Genomic DNA, 21076 nt, shown 5'->3' on the forward strand with positions numbered 1-21076 from the left:
ATACTATACTTCCAGAATTTTCTAGTATAATGTCCAATTTTTCTGCTGTAACCTGTTACATTTCAAAGAAAGCTAACACTCAATATATTGTATTACACTAATTTGATGAAAAATAACCAGAACAAAAGAATCTCCAATAAGCATAATGGCAGAAAGGCGTGATATTTCCAGCTGTCATGCTGGCCAATCTCAAATTCAACCTCATTCAACCTCAGTGGATATTTCGTACGTATTGCAAGGCTAAGCAAGTCGCTTACATGCCTCTGTCATAATCCTCACATCAACTTCACAGCTGTGGGTAGCCATTATTATTTGTTAAATAATTTGAGTATTAACAGTTAAACTAATGCTTGAATGAAAAACTGGTATTGGACTTGGCCTTTTTCCCCCAGCTACTTCTCTGGTTTTCTGGATATTTGGTCTGTTTTTATTAAAAATGTTTTAGGGAAAAACAAACAAACAAACAAACAAAAAAAAAAACAAAGATGAACTTCATCAGAGTTGTTTTAAAGAAGGTAATTTTTTTTCATGCAAATCTATTGCTTAAGACCATTTGATGGTTATGTCTTCAGACAAAGAATTAAGTTTGAAGTCCTGGCAATCGTTTAAGAATATTCATCCGGGGCGGATTCTCAGTTATACAGTTTGATTTCTATAAGCACTTCAGAATATAATTTCTACTCCACTTCTATTTCTGTTCTGTTTTACCATTTCTCTCATTTGCAACCACCAAACAGAGCGTCTCTGCCCATGTTGTTTGCTTTTTATGGAGAATTCCTTTTCTTCAGGAAACATACAATGGCTGGGAAAATACTATCCCTTTCCTGTTTTAAATTGCTGTGTAGGTGACAATTCCCTTTGAACCAACTCCTTACTTTTTTAAGTGGATAAACTGATTCTTCTGGATAATTTGTATGTCAATTTACTACATTAAATATGATAATTCTTGAAAAATGAAAACAGCTCTTGAAAGCTGTTGTAAATACAAGACTTAGTACATCTAGACATCTTTTTTTTTGTCATTTTGCAAATGTTCATTTTTGATTCATTAATAAGCTTGATCTGGAGGTTATTATCCTCCTTTGAAGTAATGGAGAAATTCTTAAGAAACCTGAGAATAGAAAAGATGCCTCCTCCCTGTTCCTGATGTAGCAATCATAGTTGTTATTCTAAAGTTCCTCATCTGCAAAACAATATGAAGCACACTAACTAAGTAAAGAGGTTCAGATGCTGCTATTTGTAGATATTTCACGATGATGATTTGAATTGCTACCAGATGACAGTTTGGTGGTGAACAAGTACCAACAGCAAGAACATATACAGAGAGAGATATCAAAGGCTATTTGAGCATCATCATGTCTGATAAAGTGAATACGTACTCTCAGAAACTGACAACTGGCAGCCTGGAACATTGCTGGGTGTATTTTGACACACAAATCACTGATCATATGATGGATGGTTCTCATAACTATGATGAGATCAGTAAGATGCTACTCATCTTCCCTTAGGTCATCATTACTTGACCAAGTATATCTTCATGAAGCTGAGGAATAAATGACACTTTATTTATTTATTTTTTTTAAGAGGATGTCAGAGCACAAGGATCAGGATCAGTGCAGAAACTAATTGGAATGACGCTGGAGTTCAGTACACCCCAGTTAGATCAAGGAAATGAACAGATGTCCATGGAATCAGGTTAACACAACACGCAACTTCTTTGTATCTGGATCACTTTGGGGCATTTCTGCTTTGTACTTACCCAAAGATAACAGCAGATAATCCTTCAATATTGTGTGATTTCCACCTGAATGGGTAGTGCTCTGGAAGTAAAAAGAGCATCTCACTGCAGCTATTTATCTTACAGTAGCTACCTATCTTACTGCAAAGCACCTTAGTATTCTCATTACTGTTACTTGGTGTTGACAATATGATAGAAAGGCTCAAGACTGGTAAGACGACTTTCTTCCATGAAAAGGTCTCTTTTTGACAAAGAATCCACCTGCTTCCCTCAAAACTCCTGAAGACATTCAAGTGGAGCAGAGATTAATTGCATTCCTCTTAAGTGGGAATATTGCCTGGGGGAGAGATACATGAAATCCCTCCACCTCCAAAATCCAGATGACATGTAGACAGACAGACACGTACACAACCTGCAGGAGGAGGAGGAAGACTGAATCATCAGCAAGTAGTGGGTAGGGATATGAGAAGAAAGCCCAGCGGTGGGTACTGAGGCAGAGGGCAGAACAAATCAATTATCATCTATAGATTAGAAACATACTTGACAGGTACCATTAACAGCTTCTAACGTGAAAATGTCCCAATTCTACTTTTTTTTTCTGTTACCCAAAAGAACTTAAAAGATCAGTGGCCTGAAGGATCTACCTTACAGAGAGAAAGAAGAGAGCCAGTACAAACAATACAAACTTTACACGCATGCCTGAAATAACATGAGGCTCCTGTGGAGCTGGCTGAGTTGGGAATGGAGGAGCACAAAAAAGCCCTTAGCTATAGAATAAGCCTGACTTAAAGAAGCAAGAAAGTGTGTGACTCTAGCTTTACAGGTCAAGAAACAAAGGGAAACGACATCTTCACGGTCACACAGCAAAGCACTGTCAGAGAGGGAGTTTGGCTCTGGGTTTCCACGTGCCTATCCAGCATGAAGCTAGCTTGTTGCTTCCATCAAAACTGCCTTGCACACAGCTACCTCACGCTGCCAAAGCAGAGCAGGGATAATTAAACAGGTGAGTTTGTACAAATGTCGATGGCTTGCAGTCCTTGCCACAGACACAAACGGCTTCACCGCTGCTACAGGAAGTGTTAACACAAGAGGTGTGCATTTTGAGTCCCTGAGTATCATTAACACTTTTTATCGATATTATGAAGTTCTGCAACAAAAATAATAGGATTTGTCCGGGACCGTTATGAACCGCCCCTGCTGGATAAATACATAATACATGATGGCAAAGGTCTGATGGGACTTTAATCAATTGCCTTTCTGAGTCAAATAAATGTCACATTAGACGTAAGCCATGTTGTATTCTGTGGGGGCCTCTGCTTCCCTCGTCTCACAGGCCTGACACTGCCACGGGGAGCTATGCACGCGCATAGACTCCTACTTATTTGCAGCAAATATATCAGAGGAAAACGGGAACAGCACGTTGTAAATTACAGATTTGGGACACCTTATAATGAAAGGAAAAGGGGAATGGAAAGAAATATGGGGAGATCACTGGCATGAGAGGTCAGCTCAAATACGTCTCCTTGGTAGTTGGCATTGTCATATCACCTTTGGCAGTCACTGCAGCATATCTCATGTTTTTGCCCATAGGGCGGGGGAGAAGCAAGTCTGCCATTTCTTTCTGCATGGCAAAAGTACCGAGTCAACTTTAAATGTTAAAGTCACATATTTTAGCTCTGCTATCAGCAAAAGAAAGCTCTTTGTTTTAGCGTGCACCTGAAAAAAGTCCGAATGTCTCTTTGCACTTCAGCATTCCTTTGAAGAAATTCCAACAATCAGAACTCAACTTGAACTAAAAGTTGCAGTTTAATTTCTCTCCCAAATATAAAAATGCTATTTTTTCTTACTGTGCTATGCCTTTTTTTTTATAATTTTAATTCCAGGCAGCACTTTAACAGCCATCTACTTCCCTTTCTGAACATGTAGTAGACATGAATTTAAATTGCAAAATGGAGATCTGAAGTAACACAAAGTCCAGACAGATTTGGACATGGAGTTCTAAACATAAATTTAGAAATCCTCATTATTTTTGGCAATAGCTCCAGCTTGAACACCCCAAAACAGTGGCTTAAAATGCTGGTGGACATTTGGAAAACTTTGGTCTATCTTTACTTCAGTAAATATTATGATGTGGTAGTTCTATATTTCCCTTTATATCACAACAAAAACCTTCATTGTTACAAAACAGTAGTTTTCACTGCCAATACGCATTAAAGACTCCAGGCAAAATGCAAACTTTTGTTCTAAATACACAAAATCATCATGGGTTAGAGCCTGGCAAAACTAAAAACTAAATAAAACAAACATTATCCCAAAATTTCCATCCCCTTTGCCCCCCAAAAAAGAAAAAGCAAAACTCAAATGATTAATTTTTTAATTCTTCCTGTTCTAGTTCTTAAGAACACAATTATCTGGATTTATGTTGTATTTTTTCCAGTGAAAAAAGTCACTGTGCTGATAACTTACACAGCAGCAGCCAAACCCAAGTGAAGGAGAACAGGCAAAAAAAGAACCCTACCTAATATTTTCCAAAGAAACCACTAATGGGTTTTTGGTTTTGATATTGTTAGGTGTCAAGGTGAATACAGCATATTTAGTTTACCCAGATAAGAAGAGCAGGTTGGTATTAGGTTGGAAAGCACACGGGACTGGGGTAAGGAAGGGTTCCATGCCACGAAGGCAGGTATCAGAAGGGATGGGCTGAAATGCTAGTTGACTGACTCCTACACTTGTTTAACTCTTGCACAGTACGGAATATGATACGCTTTATTCTCAGAGTTCAACAACACAATACCCATCACAACAAATATATCCCCAGATTTAACAGAAGTCCTCCAGAAATGCACATATCAATTCCAGATCAATTGATCACACAATGTCACTGAACTAAGCCTGAGTCCCATAAGCTGATGCTGCATTATAATTCTGGACTGCTGCACCAGTACAACAACTCAGTATTGACTCTTGTGGCCATAGGGAGTAACAGAGAAGTTCACAAGGGCTCTCTCTACTGCCCTGAATGGAACTTGAACAGAATGTGTAACTCGTATTAATGAAAAGTATAAAATGTTTGGTAACAAATACTTACAGAAGAGACAGGAAAGGTTCCTTCGGAGGAAGGCCACAAACTGATCGTGAGTGATCTGTAAAGAAAAGGGAGAAAAAAAGAAGAAATTATTAAATTAAGCTATAATAAACACTCTAAATGAAACCAAGATAAAAAAGGGATCGAGGAGACTCACAGATGGTAGCAGTTCCCACAGGAGAGAAAAGAAGTGTTTAAAATTCACAAAATGTATACATTTTTGAAGTTTTGAAATTACCTGACCCCAAAACTATATAGCTGAGAAAACTGTTAATGGCTGAGGAGCTTTTCAGTCCTGTGATAATTCCAAGCCAGCAGAGACTAAATATCCTCTGGTGGCTGTTCAACAGTCTCCATGAAATAGGCTTGTGGCTCCTATGGACAAATGCTCTTATCATGAAAACACTGCCAGATTTGAATGGCATCCTTCTTAGCAGCCATGCCAGACGATATAGGCCTCTAAAACAGAACTCGCCTTCTTGATCCTGACCTTCACAGAAGAGGGGTTAGGCATATTATTAGGGCTGAGGATGCGTACATTACAGCTGATAGCTGCACAGAAAAATTGTGTTGTCTTAGTTCCTCCTGTCAACACAGTATCTTTTGGACTTGACAGATTTGTTACCCGGAGACCCCTCAGAAAAAACCAACACAACAAATGGATGTATCAAAGCGGAAAGGCTAAAAGATTACAAACTTTTGGTAGACTAAAGGTCTGGTTTCCCAAGTCTACTAAGGAATACTAAGCTATACTGCCAACACATTGTGCAAAACATATTAACATAGGATGAAGCAATGGACAAAATGAATCAAAGCTCTGAATTGTAACAAGAAGATACATGCCTATTTGACAAAGAAAACAAAGGCAGATGCCCCCAAAGTGTTTTATGCTACAAACCAGTCCTGTCCTGCCTTCCCTTCACCAAGCTGAAATTCAGGCAGTCAGACCAGACAATGTTCTCCGAAAGACTGCTGGTCTGGGGACCAGGAGCACGGTGCATAAGGGCCCCAGGATCCATACGGCGCTCTCTAGTACTTAATTCAAGCCATGGCTCTCATCTACTGTTTCCTGTCCAGGTACAGGGAGAGATTAGCTCATTACTCAAAGCAATTAAAAATATTCACAGAAGTACGAACCTAAGTTGAGGTAGTGAAGGAAAATGAGGAGCTGTCACAGGAGAGAAAGAAGGAAGGCAGGTAGAAAATTTGTTCAGAGTTATAGCTATTATTTGTAGGAGTTATAGGCATGGTAGACGAGAGTATGAGAGAAAGCATAAATGCTTATCTAGTGTTTGGTCATCTACCCAGGAAGGTAGAAGAAATACAGCAAAGAGCAGAGAGAATCATCAAAACTGCAGGTCAGCAAAGAAGATATTTATAGCATTTGTTGGATAGACTACCCTGAGAGGCCCTATTTAGCTGCAAAATTTCTCTTTGAAGAAGAGGGGAAACTGATTACTCCCACATTTGAAAAAGATTTGTATGAGACAGATGACAGGATGCCCAGACTGAAGAGCTGAAGTGCCCCAAGATGATATGAGATGGTCAAGATCAGGCTGGTAGAGAACAGGTCACTATTTATGTTATTTTCAAGAATCCGTAACTGATAAACTTTAACAGGGAAGTTCAGGTAGAAAAAAAAATCCTTTGCTAAGCACGTATCCCTTATTTGCACTTTAGATGGCTCCTGAAGATGTAAATATGAGGCTCACAGACACATCTGGAATAGACTATATGCAAAGGACTGCAATGGCTGGTAGTTGGGAAGTACTTTTTCAGGGTTTTGGGCAGCTGGGACACTGAGCTGCACCATAACAGAACCTGAGACAAAAGGTCTGAGCCAAAGAATGTGTCTTGGAGCCCCAGAGCTTAAATCAAAATAAATAAATAAATAAAAAAAGAGTAAAAAAGAGTAAAAAAAGAGTAAAAAAAAAAGTAGGAGGCATCCAGCATGGGAAAAAAAACACAGAATGGAAAATTTTAGCCTAGTGGTTAGAGTTTGGCTGTGTTATAAGCAATATAAAACAAGTTCTCTTAAGGGAAAGCGTCAAGCAACTTTGATGACACGGATGCCAAAGAATTCTACAAATTATGACCTGAGACTCTGGAGGTGCTGAGTAATGACTTACACCAGCATTACCATAGAATTTGCTGTAAGGAATGAACAAGACTGTCATACCTAATTAAAACTGTAGGGTAATTTTAGACAGGCAGAATATACTAGAAACTGCAAACTAGAAGCTGGCAAATCGTCAGAACTGAAAGACCATAATTTTTTAAATGATCACAATTGGTCTGGACACTTGATTACAAGTTTTGTTCAAAAGAAAATACATAAAAACAAAACTTTCCATGTAAGTATTTGAAAAACAAGATGTGTCTGAGGAAACTATGATTCATTCCAGGTTAGATAACTGCAGCACATGTATGCTGGAAAGAAGTGGGCCAAGTTCTGTCCTCACAGCCTTGTGCAGTCTTGCAGACTTGGTTGAAGCCATGAGCAGAACTGGGGTGAAACTTTTCATCATATGGCACTGTTTGTCACTAGAGATGGACGTAACCTAATTACATTATATTAACACAGTAGATTTCTTCAAGATATACTATTACATGATAGATGAAAAATGAAGTCTAAGAAAGCTGACCATTTTTCTCAGTTCTCCAAGTTATAAGTGGAATAATTACCTGTCTCTACTTATGCCATTTTTTCCCACCCAGTATTGCTCTATTTGGTGGGGTGGAGAAAAGGAATCCACTGATCTTTTTCATATTCAATTCCCAGTATTAATTAATCATTATTACTTGGAAGCCATTTTGGCCATTGGACAGGATAGCCGGGGGCTAATCTTAAATCTGTCTTTGTTTCATTGTGGCCAGATTCTGCCCACTTTCTCTTTCTTTGCCATGTGAATAAATGCCATTTAAATCACAAAGACTAAGAGATGAGTAAGGCCTAAACATTAAGGATATTTAGGAATCTATCTCCCCATAATTTTAATGAGAATTAGGCTTCTAAATGTTCAAGGATTTCTACTTTCGGGAGTTAAGATAGTGAAATCCAGTCATCTGAGCTAGTTTATGTATGCAGGTAATAGATTTATGAGCCTAAATACAATTTTCAAAGGTGACTTAGGCATTCATATCAAAGTCTATTGGAAGTTAGCAAAATTTTGGCTGTAAACCACCTGGGGACTTCAGAATGTTTTACCTTTGTTAGCTTAAGTAGCACTTACTTTCAACGAAATTAACATTTGAGGTGCCAAAGTCATTTTTACAATTGGCATTTAGTTGCTTCTAGCAATTTATTCACTAAGTGGCTTGAGTTAACCTGCTTTCAGTGCCTTCTTCTTAGTAGTAAATCAGGACAGAGATTTTGCTTCATTTGTGCAAAGTGATTTAGGCTCTTTCAGATGTATTGCACTACCAAGATGAGAAATGATATTTGTTCAACCCCTTTGCTGGCAAAAAGGAGGAAGGTTATGAACTACCTTAAACAGGGAAGAGTGGCAACAGATTCAGATAATCCCAACCTGACTGCTCTTCCCTCAAAATGTTTTCAGCCTTTACCAACAAGGGACACAGTTTTATATGACACCTACTCAGTGTACTGAATCTGAGATGTAGAGTATTGCCATACCCCTTCTTCTGGATGCACTACACCTGCTCTGTATAGAAACTAGAATTTAATCCCAGCAGAAAATGAAGACAATAATTTACTAGAGAATCCCTCAGTTCAAAGGAGGCCAAACTGAGCCACTGCCATGATGGGAAAAATTGGTGAAACAGGAGGCTGTTTCAGCTGAAATTCAGCAGAGCTCTGTAAATGATCTGAGGGGGCAGAGAGGCTACACTGACATAGCAGAGACATGTCTCTGACATAGCAGAGACAGATTACAGCAAAATTAAATTGAGGATTTTAGTGGATATAATTGTTGTTTTTATATATTAATGAACAACAATAATACGTGATTCTAAACTGAATACCAGGTTTGACATTTAATCTGAGCGCTCGTACTATCCATAAATGTTCATAAACGTCACAAGACCCCAACCCTTTGATTGAATTACAATCCAGTATGCAATTTAGGAAACGTGGATTAATCTACATAGATTTATATTTCTCCAGGTTACATTGTTATTTGTTGATTTATACCCTTTCCCCCTAAGTGTTCTTTTCATCGAGAATCCAGGAAAATACATGCAAATCTTTAATAGGAGAGCAAAGGAGATCCAGCGACTAGCAGCAGATGGAAACTTAGTTCAGTGAAACCTATACTAATTAACATTTGCTTTTTGAAATCACCTCTGCTAATGGCCAGCAAGATCTTAGTCCCTGTGATATCTCCTATTACCTCCGCATTAACTCTTACTACAGCCAACAATCACCTAACAAGTTTCTTGGCAAAGCTGTGCAATTAAACTGCCTTTCAATCATCTTTCTGAGGAATCCAGAAATGGAAACTGCTTTAGTATTAGGAGTTAATTGCAAAAATGCAAAAGAAGGCAGTTAAATGTTAGCATCCAGCTCTGGGGCTCCCAGCACAAGAAATACATGAACCTGCTAGAGCAGGTCCAGAAGAGAGCCACAAAGATGATCAGAGGGCTGGAGCACCTCTCCTATGAAGACAGGCTGAGGGAGTTGGGGATGTTCAGTCCGGAAAAGAGGAGGCTCTGCAGAGACAGTGGCCTTCCAGTACCTAGAGGGGGCCCACAGGAATGCTGGGGATGGACTCTTGATCAGGGAGTGTAGGGATAGGACAAGGGGTAATGGCTTTAAACTAAAAGAGGGGAGATTTAGGTTAGACATTAGGAAGAAATTCTTTCCTATGAGGGTGGTGAGGCACTGGCACAGGTTGCCCAGAGAAGCTGTGGCTGCCCCATCCCTGGAGGTGTTCACGGCGAGGCTGGATGAGGCTTTGGGCAACCTGGTCTGGTGGGAGGTGTCCCTGCCCCTGGCAGGGGGGTTGGAACTGGATGAGTTTTGAGGTCCCTTCCAACCCAAACATTCAATGATTCTGTGATACCAAATGTATGAGAACATCTTAGCCACAGATGTCACATGTGAGGCAGGGAACTACATCAAACAAAATGACATATAGATGAAAATGATCTTAAAGATCTCCTTTTCCTTCCTTCGTTCTTTCCTTCCTTCATTCTTTCCTTCATTCCTTCCTTCGTTCCTTCTTTCTTCCTATCTTTCTTTCTCTCCCTCTCTTTCTTCCTCTGTGGTCATGCTACTTGAGGTGACCACCTCTTTTAACAACTGAAATATCTAGAATTCCATTGCCATCTATATTAATAAGCTTCACTGCACAATGGTATCTGCTTGGGGACTGATAATGACACCTACTTAAACAATGTGTTAAAGCACATAACAAACCAAAAGGCCAACCAGGCAGTAGCACTTCCTGACATCCTCAGAAGCCCAGTCCTGCTCCCTTTGAAATCAACAGTTTTCTCAAAGGATTATATAGGCCAATTCCCATTTTCCTCTGCATTTTATTTCTGTGTGCCTATGAGAAGAGGGACAACGCCACAGTGCAGCCCTTGTGAATTCATTCATTCATACGTATATTAAGAGAAGGACTGGCTGCTTCATCTAATAAGAAGGGAAATAAGCATCACTCTGTTGAGTTAGTGCTATATAAGTGATGAACTGAAGAGATGGTTTTACAAGGGACAGCTTACTCCAGTGAGGGAGAAGGCACAGATGGAAGAGGATACTGCAAAGTGGGCTTGAGGGACAGTTATACGGTTATGTATCAAGTCTTAGCCTTCTATACTGGAGAATCAAAATAGAATTATTTTTAAAAAATTACCAGGATTATTTGTACACATTAGAATTAAGGTATGTTGCACTGGGATGTACTTTCACATGCACTTTGATTATGAATCATTTAAAAAAATTGAATCTACTCTTTACTATATGTGTGAACACTCCTGTTAATGAAACAAATAACCAACTAGTGGTTCTGTAGAGAATGTAACAGTGACCTGAGAACAATTTTGAATCATAATTAATGAGGATATGCCCACTACTCATTTTCCAAAGATTGTTTAGATTGTTTGTTTAGAAGCTACAGTCCACAAAAGATAACAGAAAGGGTTAACTGACTTTTTATTCTTCCCTTGAACTAGAAGACAGAAAGCCTTGCTGTTTACCTTATCACATATTGTAATGGGTTTATGAATAGCTATATCTTATGTTTTCTTTAATTGGTATGTAAGTAACTACTTAAAATAGTTGTTAAATCTGGACCAGAAAGTGTAATAAAGGAGAGTAGTGAGTTTGTTTTTCAATTAAAAATAGCTAAAAGGTTAGCCTTGTCTTTTTCAAATTAAGAAATATGCAATGGGCAAAGGATACTTTAAATATGTGCTATGCATGCATGCACACACAAATGCTTTTATAAACCAGAAACTTCACGGACCCTTAACTAGGAAATACAAAAGAAAAGTCTTGAAGGAATAGATTTTTCAACACACACTGCTTGCCAGGAAGACTGGATAATATTATATTTTGATAAGACAAAAGAAATTAATCCAAAGTTTGGACTTTTATGTTTCTGTAAGCTAATTCAAAAAGACACCAAGTCAAAGAGCTGTCTCATTCTGTTGCTAACTCAGCCCAAAATAAGTAAGTCCTACCAGCTGTTCTCAGTGAAAACAATGAGGTAGATGAAATAAGAAAAGGACTCTCTTACATTTGCAGACTGAACTCTAATTAACATCCATCAGAGGTCTCCAGCTCCCCAAGAAGAACTTCAGTCAAGAAAGGTCTCTATATAAAGCACCTCTGAGGAAAACATCTTTCAAAGAAGAGCAGGAGAACTCTCGGAAGCAACATCACGTTACAGCTTCAACAGCAGCTGCTGTAAGAGGTTCAGGGTGAGAGCAAAACGAGCAAAAACCCACTCCCCCCCAAAAAAGGGTTAAATATATACTTGTTTTAAAATTTAAATGTAGCATTTTGAGCATGCATCCTGACCTAAAGACGGTATGAAACGTTATTATGATTAATTTTCAGTAACTCTGACTACTGACTGTATCTTTGAGGAATTTGTAAAAATAAGGGAAACCAGGATGTTGGGTTGGCAGATACCTCACAGCACAGCCCACCAGGAGAAGGAAGCTGCCCACCACCACCCGTCTTGTGCCAGGACACTGCTGTGCACCACTGCCCCAGAGATGGGCACAGGCAAGCAGGTGCCATGCTTCTCACGTGCCTGAGGACTAAATCTGGGAAACAATACCTGGGAATGGAAACAGATTACCTGGGTATGAGTGGCCACCACCAGAATAACCTACACTGCCTATTTCTGAGTGCCCAGGGGTGCTGTGCTGTAGCACATCTTCCGCTTCCCTGCTTGGAGGTTTGCAGCTCCACTGCACAGTCCACATTCCCTTCACCCTTTCTTAAGTACCTGTCCTGAATTCAGCAGTGCCCAAAAAGTTGGACTACACGGTATAAGAAAGTACAGTCAAATAACACCAAACTATTTAAGCAGACTACACTTGAGTAACTGAAATGTTAAGCTGAAAAAGTATGGTACTAGGAACCAAATGCATCTGTATTAATAAAAGCAATTAGTGAAGTTTGGCTTGTTGTCTCCTATTAATAATGAGATAATTGCTCTAAACTCTAGTGATACATATAAATAGGTTACTGATATGAGGAAGTGACCCTGGAAAATGAGTTTAAGTTATTGGTTGGGAGCTTTCTGTTGCTAATTATTATTTTCTTTCTGGGTATTGATGTTCCTCTAGGATGATCTGATAAATCTAGCAATGTTGTGATCACTCCTCTAAATGGTATCTTTGGATCATGCGTGGTCCCAAGAGCCATGACACTCCAGTGTACTTTACGTAATTTATTTCCAAAGTGAGACATGCTGACTCTCCATAATATTTCTTTCATTTTAACAACTGACTAACATTCAATTTGGGACATAAGTACTCCGATATATCATTTTTCCCTGAAGGCACTGCAGATCAGAACTAAAGGGCACTGAGTTTGCGAGCACCACGAGGCTCAGATAATGGGGTGGGCACTGCGAAGCCTGGCTGAGGGAAGCTGCAAGGGGACTGGAGGGCAGTGCAGAGCTCTCAGAAGCCCCAGGCTGGGGTTACGCTGGACTTGAAATATTCACCTTGCTCTCTTTGGAGAGAGCTGTGTGCTCTGTATATATAGCGTTTTAGGACTTGAATAGGAGGGTGTCTGTTAAATCAGGAACCAAGTGGCAGCAAGATCATTATGGAAAAGTGTAACAATGTCAAATCCATAATCACAATCATTTAAAGAAAATGTCAGGATGTTTTCCTAACGGCCTACCCGGAAGAGAAATCATGACGTGAATATATGAAGACCTATAGGAAAATGCTAACCTGACAGATACCAGGAGGAGCAAAGCCTTGAAAGGTATCATACGGTTTGTGCTCACTTCTTTACTATTTGTACAGCCTCAAACATACACCGTGTTCTTGTGACAGGATGCAGTGCTTGGAACTAGACAAAAAGCATTACAGAAAGTATTTCATTTTCCTTTAAACCCCTACAGGCCCACTGAAGTCACCAGGGTTATGCAGCTGCACCGGTGTGTGCAGTAGTAAGCCCTCGGCATCTACAAAAACAGGTTAAATATGTGCCCTTTCTGAGTTTTCCAGAAGGAGGACCAACTTTTTTTTTTTTTTTTTTTTTCTAAAAGGCCATAATCAATACTTTGGAATTTATTTTTCACCTGCTTCTTTTCACTCTATGCCTATTAAGGTAAATCAAAACTACCGTATAAAGATCCACTAAAACAGCTTCTGGGAACAATACTCTTCATTTTATATTCGGCATGAGAACAGTGTACTCTATAGCATGCAGTTAGTTTTGTGACACGTGCCCTGAAAATTCAGTTTCAGGGGAACTAGATTTTTCATTGCTTTTTTAGGTGGGGATGGGTGCCTGAAGAGGCAAGAATGCAGTCTCTTATCACTGAGTCTGATCCCTCTTAACATTGAAGCTGATGCCTTTTTATCAGATCCTGTCCCTAAATTTAAGCGTTACTGCAAATTTATCTAAACCACCTCTCTCTTTCATTCCTTATAATAATTATTATACATTATTATTATTATTATTATCATCATCATCATCATCATCATCATCATTCCTTGCAGAAGGAGGGCTTAAAGTGGTGCAACAGCCAGGTAGCTTAGATAGTCATTTCACACCAAATCTTCAGTCTTAACCAGAGTGACCATTTGATAATTTAGATAGAGGACAACACCAGATATTTGGCTGAATAAATTTATTGCATAATGTAATTGAAAAGAAAAGGTATATGTCCCAGTCAGACATAATACAAAAGTAACCACACTGTAAGTCCTTAGCAGCTTTTCTAATAGGTCTCATTGTCTGAAGTGACACCATTCCAGTCCTGAACTTCCTTTCTTGAAACACCAAAACATTTTGAGGTATCTCAGCCCGGCAATTTCATTCAGTCACCAAGTGGAAATAATATTTATAAATGAACGGTGGGAAGGGCTTCAAGAATATTTGAATTACTTCGGGGGTTTTCCAAATTTTCCAGGCTTCTCCAAATCAATATTGATAATCCAAGTCAATAAAATTAATTCAGAGGGGAACTAACGTGCCTTGAAGCTCTGGAGTTCAATATGCATAGTCACCAGAGTTGTATTTATAAAAAAATCTGCCAATGAGCTGAATGTTACCTTTTGCTTTACAGAAGAAGTCATCCTCATTCCCATTTTATGGAATGAACAAATGAAAGGATAGAAAGCTAAACTGATCTTGAAGTCGATCAATGCTAAATGATAGGAAGCACAGGAACAGCACAAAGCTGCACCAGGGGATGTTCAGACTAGACATTAGGAAAAATTTCTTTACTGTAAGGGTGGTCAAACACCGGAACAGGCTTCCTAGTGAGGAGGTTGATGCCCCATGTCTTTCAGAGTTCAAGAGACATTTGGATGATGCCCTCAATAACATGCTTTAACTGTTGGTTAGTCCTGAAGTGGTCAGGCAGTTGGACTAGGTGATCCTGGTAGGTCCCTTCCAACTGAACTACTCTTTTCTATTCTGTAAAGCAAAACTGAGAAATGATCTCACATCTTTTGATGCCCAGTTTAGAGCTTTAGCCACATGAAGTGGGAACAAAAATCCTTCAGGAAACCTGAAAAGCCATCTGCATACTGCTTTCAATGAAGAAAAGCTGATCCCTTTGATTGCTGAAGCCAAGCCGAACAGCAGACACAGAGATTTCACAAAGTCTCTTAGTGGCGAGCCATAGTTTACATTATTTATCAGCTTTCCTACAAAGCGTAAGTGTCCATTTCACAAAGACAAAACCAAAAGCAAACAATTCCAAGAACTCATCCAAACCCAGTTTACATAGTTCGTTGCATCCATTTGCTTCAGAAAAGTAAACCTTTCTTTATGGGTTGGGTTTGAATATAATCATTATACCATTTTCCCAGATCATCTGAAAATGCAACAAGTTACAGCAATCAAAAGGAAGTTCACAGGTGAGTCAGTTTAAGAAGCAGCACAATAAACTGACATTATAGTATAAGAACATGTCACTTCTATAGATGGACTCTATCTTGTAAAGCAAGTGCAAAGTTATATTCAATGTTAGTTTGGGAGACAAGTGGGTGGGGGAGGAAAGAATCAGATCCAAGGGATACTGTATAGCACAAGAGCAATGCTAGCTTTATTTTGCAACCCATTATTTTCATAAGAACATGAATCAAAGAGATAAACTATGCCAATTTCTTCATAGCTGACTTGTTACAGGATATTGTTTGAATCTTCACTAATGACTCCTTGAGGTTGGTTATTACTCTGATTAGGAGTTGGGAGGATAGAGGTCTGAGACCTTTCAAAGGAAACATTTTGTTCAGAACTGTTACAGAAAATAAAGTCAGCACTGCAGTAACTTTAACAACCCAACCAGAATAATGGTCTGTGCATGCAGACTGTGATTTTGCTGTTTTAAATGAGGGAGATAAACTCTACATAAGATGGGAAGCCGAGATAACCAGCTATTCAGTCTTGGGGATCAGAAAGCTGTCAGCCTGAGAAACATGAGTATCTGTGGAAACACTCTGGAAAAGGAAGGATGGTGAAGTTATTAGCAGGTGGGAAAAAAAAAAGGCTTTAAAATTTGCTATTGGTTTGTGGCAAAGATAAATACATTAAGGAATCTGAGATGCTTCTGTACCCTTGGTAGCATACTGAGATTTCTTTTTATGCAAAAGCAGGGTGTATGCAATGCTATTCTGCTCTGACAGTTATCCCAAAAAGACCAGTGGTCATGCCCATCACTGAGGTCAGCATGAAGACTCCTACTGGCTTCATGAAGAACGAAGCAGAGGTAGTTCTACACTACCGTGTGCTAGTTTGTATCACTGGCAGATAAAAAGCACTGCTTGAAGATGAGGGCAGGTTTTGTGGGATCTGGTCCCCCTCAGACTCCTTGGTCAATTTAGTCATAAAACCTTAGTGTTCTCATGCCACAAAACTGAGATTATAGTAACTCAGTTCCATAGATGGTATATTGTGAGGGGATGCATTTGAAAATTAAGAATCCTTTTCTTTCTTTATCAACTCTATTATTTACCGGTTGTAGCTTTTTTCACCAGCATCTAGCACTTACCAGCACGGCAGTGGCAGGGCCAACAGTGTTTGCCCAGACTCATTTGGTACCTCAGAGATAGAACAAGGTACCTGACAAAGGTATCGTTATACCCTGGTGAAATTTCACTGGAGGATTTTGAGTTAACCACGTATTTGAGAACAACTAGGAGTTTTCCTTTGTCAAAACACTCAACAGTTTCCTTGTCAGTGCAGGTGAAACAGTGAAAAATGCTGTGGAGAGAAATGTCTTCTCTAGCCAGAACTTTTTAATACACACAGATATTAACAAACCAACCTGAGTGCTCTATGAGCTAAGCTCGTGTCAATATCCTGAAAGACCCTCCAGGAAAAGTTATGTACTAGTCTAATAAACAGATGCTATTTCTACGATAGCTATATAGAAAATGCTTGTGCTTCCTCAAAATATGTTTTCCTGGGGAACGGACACAGATAAGACATACCATGTAACCTTGCAGATGATCACTGTTTTCTAGCTTCAAAGAAGGGAAACTCATGCAAGCAAACAACCACTTCCACCCGCACCGTACGAAAGCGATCACTGTGAAGGATTTAATGGAATCAGCTTGTCAAAATGATGAAGCTGAAAAAGCTTTTACAGAATATGTCCATGACAAAAAACTTTAGCATAACGTATATAGTGCAGAGTGGTTTTTGTCATGGCAAAAAGGAAGGAATATCATTAATTTAGACACTAAGTGTAAGGTTCTGCTGAAAACCTCCATGGGATAAATCACAGGAATACAGCCTTGACCAGACAAATGGAGCCAGGCAAGTCCCAGTTCTTGTTAGAAGTTATCGAAAGTGCCATTGAGTTTTTAAAGTCTGTCATCTCTGGTAGATGATAAGAAAAGGGTTGGGCTGTTTTCTTCAGATCTACAAGCATCTGGCTACAGTCTTGCTGAGGCATATACATGATTGGAATCGAAAATGAGCTCTTTTAAAAGTGCTCCTTAAAGGGACCCTATTCATACACAGTACTTTCTCCCCAAATCTTTTATGGGAAAGAAGCTCATTATGGTCACACAGACAAATGCTGTATAATCTTTCACCCTGTCCACTAGCGATGTGTTCAATCCAATTTACAGCACTTCCCGCTATTCTAGTTCTGGACTCCCCACACAGCTCTCCTAAATGCATACCCATCCTGACCCACTGCTCCCCACCTGCTGTTCTTTCAATTTCAGGCTTCCCTGGAGCACTGACTGCCATTCATGCCTAATAGCAAGGTGGAGCAACTTGATTATACAACTCTGAAAAGTAAAATTTCTGTGCCTTTTGTGCTGAAATGCCATAATTAAGATGCGTATTATCGTACGTTGGAATGCTCGAAGATAGCAATGCAGTGGCCTTCACTTCAGGAAATGACATTTTGTACCCGTGACAATTTATATTCATCAAAAAAACAAAAGTTTCTGATTGCAGCTCCTTTAAGCTTCCTCCATAGCTAGCTGATCCATCTGTCCCTGTTCCTTGCCTCCATCTCCACATCAGCACTCAAGGAAGTAGAGGTTGGTAATAAGTACAGAAACATTTTCAGGGAATCATTTACTTGGCTTATTCATGTCCTTCTTTGCTTTTGGAATGTCCACCAGCAGACTGCATACATATTTTTTTTCAACGCAGCCTATTTTTTTTTATCTACCTTGGGCAATACTGTTCACTAAGTGCCTGCAGCCTGCTTCAAGTACTTGACATTTGGAACAGGGGTGCGGAGGTGGGATCAAGCAATGCAATCAACCACGTCACACAATAGGTGAACAGCATTGTTTTTGCTTCCTGACTGGATTAATGTTAAACCCTTGAGCCCTGAAACCATGTACTCAAGCCTGTGCTTAACTTCAAACGTGTGAATGCAATGGGACTCAAGCATGTAATTAAAATTTAACCTTTATTTCAGGTTTTAGTTAGTAGAAATGGACTTATGCATGTGCTTAAATGACTTGCTTTGTAGAGACAATTTATTGAGCTGAAATAAGAATTGGGAAGAAGAGATGAAGACATCATTGGGATTTGGATTCATTCAAGATGAGAGGGGAGAGAAATGTTTCTATGGAATTATAAAAGTGAGTGACTTCTTTTGGAAGAGAGAAAGCATTTCTGATGCGATACTCCTAGATTTACTGACATTCTGTAGCTTCCTGGTTAGGGACGCAGTTCAACTTTCTCTCACATTTTCTATTTAAGCTAGTTGCATATGTATGTCCATTGCCATTTGCAGAAGGTCAGGACAGGTTCTGGGCTGCTTCCTTTGACTGCACAATGGAGGTAAGAAAGGTGTGCAAAGCCACATCTCACAGCGCTCACCACTTAGAGGGTAAATACATTCACGAGCTGATAGTTCACTATCTAAGAGAATATGAGCATGTGATTTTAAAGTGGGCCTTTTGCCTTTGCTAGAGTAAAGCCTGCCTGCTCAAATGTTTGCGCAAAGCAAACACATGAAGGGTGTGACTGCAGCCGGAGCAAACTCATTTGTAAAAGTAAGCGAACACTCATGGACTTTTGGTGTGTGTATGCGTTAATATCCACACAGTTGTTCTTTTATTAGGTATAAATGGCCTTTCTGGTTGACACTGAGAAACTGTACATCAGTGTTCATCTCAAGGAAATATTCACATCTGCCAGCCTCCCTCCTCTGTCAATACAGCCATGTCGAGGCTATGAGCAGGGGTGACTCCTAAAGATGATGCAGGGCTGACAACAAAACCTTGCATCAAAGGTAGCATTCTCTGCCTCTGTGAAATGCAGGCATTTTACAAGCCTTTCTCCTTAAGGAATTAGGATTAGACTTCAAAGCTGCAGAACAAAACAGGGTCATACAGGCACAAAATTATTAGGCTAAGTCCATGGATGATGATACCAAGGGGTTTAACGTTCATGAGATCTTTTCAGACTATTGTAGCATCCTCTCTGTTCTCAGAATCCTCTTCCCTAAGAGCGCCTCCAACCCCTCTTGCAGCGCCCCACTGTATTAACTGGCATGACATTGCCATGTGTCCCCTGCCTCGCAGGTGGCATCATATTCCCACTAGAAAGGTTCAGTACACATATTTCACGTTTCTTAATAAAGGAAAGGATTACAAGGTACTAAAAGTATCTGGCACAACCCCACTAGTCCCTCTTTCACCCCAATTCTCTTCTGCCCAGCTACTCATTACATCAATTCTAAATTAATTTATCTTAGGTAAACATCCCAGAAATATTATAAACAAAACCAACTCCTCTTCAACTTGTTACACTTTTTTTTTCCTTTCACATTCTTTACAAACAGAAGTAGAAAAAAAATATATGTACATAGCAGCAAATGTTCTCTCACTATTTTCCTTTTTTTTTTTTTTTAAAAAAAACACACACTGTTTTTATCTTATATAAACAGTGGTGATGGAATTATAAACACCATTATTCCACCTCCATGTTAATACTCTTATTATCTTGCATAAACAGAAGTGAACGAATACGTACATGACACCAATCAATCCTTAAAAAAAAAAAAGAGAGAGAAGTTTTTATCTTTTATAAACAGCGGAGGAAGAACTTAATGAATTCAAAATGTAGTTTTCCTGTTTATATTATTATGATCCGAAAGTAGAAACCAAATGGATGTATATTCAACATCGCACGAGCTGTCAGTAATGAAATACTTTCTTTCTGCATACTTCAAGAGTGAATGCAGTACTAGTGAAATCTGCTGGTCCATGAGATCTGAAAACTGATGGCCTGAGTTTACCCATGGAACAGGCAGGCAAGGAGCTGTGCTGTGTTCTCCTATGGTACTTCTGCCAAAGTTCTTCAACCCCTTCCTTGAAGAGCCATCCAAGATAAAATATTATAGCTCAGTCTGTGTGGTGAACAGTTAGTACTTGGTCTTTCTGCCGAGATTCCCAGATATAGGGGGCCAATTAATACAGATGGATTTTGCGTAATGTGGACACCTGCCACCAGAAACTAGGCTCAGACCCCTAAGTCATTTCACAGAGGCCACCCAACAGCTGTTTGACAGTAATGACTTTGGGACATGAGTGACCTAGGTCAGATATAAACGTGTAGCTTCAACCTGATAGGCTCCATATGTCAGTACTAATCCCCATAACCACCCACGCCTTCTGCTTTCTTATTTGTGAGTGTGTTTGTTTCTGGCTAATCTTCTAAAGCCCATCTCGGAGCCTAAAAGATTTTTCCCTCTACCTCATATGTCAGGGTTGAAGTGCTATTTCAACTTTTTTCCCCTCTACCATGCCTTCTTCTGGTGGATCATCTCTTCCTTTGCTTTAGTCATGCAGATTGTACCTCTTTCTCACCCTGAATTAAGTCAGTCATGGCAACTGAGCTTCCCAGAAAGGACAACTAGAGGAGATTTTTTTTTTCCTCAGGGCTTGCCCCTTTTCAAAAAGGAGCTGCTCTTCAGGTTCACAATGTTCACTGCTTCTGCTGTCCTTTATGGAAATGAAATGCATTTTGTTTCAGCTAGGCTGAGTATAAATGCAACTGGCAGGCCAAGTGATCAGCCTTGCATTTCTTTTAAAAGCATTTAGGCTGAGGTTCCAGCCAGAAGACAGCTCCCTCAGGCATGGAGGTTTCAACTCATATT

General features: G+C 39.5%; 1 protein-coding gene across 29 annotated transcripts in view; it reads right to left on the reverse strand.

The window, feature by feature from the left end:
- The window catches only part of ZBTB20 (zinc finger and BTB domain containing 20), a 478527-nt gene that overhangs the window by 134927 nt on the left and 322524 nt on the right, over nucleotides 1–21076 (reverse strand). For 26 of the 29 annotated variants that reach the window (XR_005823591.1, XM_040570873.1, XM_040570925.1 and 23 more), the window contains one exon: nucleotides 4827–4881. The gene's annotated coding sequence lies outside the window, so the exon portion shown is untranslated. Of the gene's footprint in view, nucleotides 1–1759; nucleotides 1821–4826; nucleotides 4882–21076 lie in introns of all 29 variants that reach the window. The other 3 variants (XM_040570971.1, XM_040570821.1, XM_040570912.1) reach the window with 1 other exon arrangement.

This window comes from Cygnus olor, chromosome 1 (genome assembly GCF_009769625.2).
Source record: "Cygnus olor isolate bCygOlo1 chromosome 1, bCygOlo1.pri.v2, whole genome shotgun sequence".
NCBI lineage: Eukaryota > Metazoa > Chordata > Aves > Anseriformes > Anatidae > Cygnus > Cygnus olor.